Source organism: Corapipo altera, unplaced genomic scaffold (assembly GCF_003945725.1).
Source record: "Corapipo altera isolate COAL_440 unplaced genomic scaffold, ASM394572v1 169, whole genome shotgun sequence".
Lineage (NCBI taxonomy): Eukaryota > Metazoa > Chordata > Aves > Passeriformes > Pipridae > Corapipo > Corapipo altera.
In genome coordinates this window covers 787256-790142 of record NW_020884946.1, presented here as the reverse complement: position 1 = coordinate 790142, position 2887 = coordinate 787256, and positions in this window count along the sequence as shown.

Sequence of the window (2887 nt, the reverse complement as noted above, 5' to 3'; positions counted from 1 at the left end):
AAAACAATTAATTTTGGTTTATTAAGCTGTTCTCAAAGATACTCAACTTTGGCTCAACTTTGCATTTCATCTTGCTTTCCTGGCACATTAACTAAAGGACATAAACTGAGATATCTGACAATTTTTACCCCATGGTTGGCCCCTTACATGAAGTTTCAATATAATGCACAGCCAGGTCAGGGGAGAGATTATGGAAACAGAGCCTTGCAGAGATAAGAGAACATGGGGAAGGCAGAAAAATACAGAGGAATGAAGCCAAACTCCTCCTACTGGGCTACATGTGGATGAAGAACCACCACATAACACGTAAAGGTCTTCCAGAAGCCACACTGCAAAGTTAAAGATTTTTTTCTCTCTGGCAGTGTGGTAACAGAGGGGAAGGGATAGTGCAGTCCTGAGATCTGAAAGGAAAACAGGGCACAGGGACATGAAGCTAATAGAATAAAAGTAGAAACCAAGGTTTCCACACACACTGAGGGCTGTATTGACACAGAGTAAGCAGTGCCCCACACAAGAGAAAAGAAGAGAGGCAAACACAGCTGCTTCCCCACTCTAAGATAAGCAGAAGAGGTGGTATAGAAATAAATCTACTACCACCAAAAGAAATCAGAATGGAGGGGAAAAAACACAAGCAAAGCAGTGAACATAACTGGCAGGAGGTCTGACTCCCTCCCCTCCCTGAAACAGGTGTAGAAACACCAGGGGGAAAAAAAAAAAAAATCAACAACATGCCAGCCTTGATGTCCAGAGAGAAAATACTCCAATGCAGACAGCAAAACAGAAATCTCTCTCCCTTTACAGCTGCCACAGAGGAGGTGATGGTAGAAATAATGCCTAGAATCCAATTTCCAGCAGAACATCAGGAGAGGGAAGGTGCTCCTACCTTTCTGTTGTCCTGTGGAAGAGTGTTGATGGCTGGCTTATCCACCCTGCTGCTCCTGGGACAAGAAGGGCAAAGGAGAAGAGCTGCTACCTGCACTTAAAATTAGATAAGCAATTATTTAGATAATGTTTTCCTTTGAATAGAAAAAAATCATCACCTCAGACTGGTTTCCACGAGTGGTTCAACTCAAGTGCTAACATGAACTAAGATAGTTATTGCCATGAGAACTTAATCCAGAGAGTACTCCTGTGTTTTGGAATTTTTCTGAGTACATTAGGTTTAGTGCCATGAACATAGCAGATTGAGAAACCTGGAACTGTGGGTTTCTGAAGGACAGGCCGAGGTGTACCCAATCCATGAAGGGACCCAACGGGCCTCATGCCCTTCAGGTCACTTTGTAAGACACGAAATTTCCTGCAGAAATGGAGCAACTGCTTCAGAGGACTCTCAATTACACCACCGAAGATTTAAAATGACTTTATGAAGAGGAAAATAAAACCAAACCCAAAGTTTTCTTAGTGATCATGAGCTAACCCCACCCACTCCCCATCCTCAAATCCAGCAGTCACTTACCATCCTCCAGATCACTGTAGTCTTCAAATTAAAAAAATAAGCTCAGCTCTGGCAAGTTCTCCCTCCCTCCCATCAGGCTGCACAGTGCTGAGGCATTTCTGCTCCTCACAGAGCTCAGGTTCAGCATCACCACCTGTCCTGCAGAGCAGACCCACAGCTGGGTTGGAGCCTCTTCCTGGTGAATCCAAGTCTCCAGATGAATGAACAGCTGCACAGCAAAGTTTTTGAGCCAGTCCCCTTCCTCTAGAGGCTCACTTCATTTCAGGGTGGGAGATTTAATGCCAATCCTGCTTATTCTCCCAGGTTGATGTGTGAGTCAGGTTTCCATTAATCCTGTTTTAACCTCCTCCTTCACGTGCTTCTTCATTTCAAACTGCTCCTTCTCCACACCCTTTTAGTTCATGTCTTCTTCACTCCTTACCCTCTATTTCCATATTTCCAAGCACTTCCATTTCCCAATTTTTTTTTGCATTATTTGTGAAGTATTCTTACAGAACACCAACTGCTCCCTGCCCTCTGTGCACACGCAAACAGAGGGCAGGGAGCAAACCCAAATGATCTTAATAAATTACAGGACTTGTAAAAAAAACCCCATAGCTTATTTTCCAGCCTTCAACAGTTTGCTGCAAAGCCATTTTCCCCAATTGTAGACAACATAATTACACACACACACACACACACTCCCCCCTCTCAGGCAGTTGTTTGGCTGCCAGCCTGATAAATAAATGCCCACGTTGTAGGAAGGAATATTAGACAGGCAGTACTTTAACTCATTATATGAACATTAAAAGGCATATTTGTATTTTAAGATACTATTTTATTGCATTCAGAAGCCACTGGAAATATTTTTCTAAATTACCTGCTATAAGAGCTCTAAACTTAAAAATGTGTGAAAATTACAGTTCCCCACCCCATCCCAATCCAACCTGTATTATAAAATAAACTTACTGACAATGCAGCCTTCTCCAGAAATAAAAACTTTCAGTATGTGCTAGGGGAGGTTTTAAAAAGGAAGGGGAAAGCTCACACCAGTGATAAATTTGGTCAGTAAAATTACTTTTATTCTTTTTTTTTTTTTTTTTTTAAATAGAAGGGTTTATACAATCGAGTATAAATATCTTTGAAGAACATGGAAATGAAATGAAAAAAAGTGTCTGGAAGGAATTTTTTTTTTTTATTGAGGAAGAGTTTACATATCTAAGTTTAAGTATTCACCTACTTTTTGCTGCCTCCTGTTAACAGGTATAATGGAAATATTGCACTGAGCATATGCATGGAAAACACAGCTAAGAAAGCGAGGAATATGGTAAATACATTTCATACAACCTTAAAAAAATTCAAACAATCATACAACAAATTCTGAAGCACTTCTGTGATCTGCAATCTCAAGATGATGTTCACTGTTCTGAGGTGTTTACAAATTGACACTGG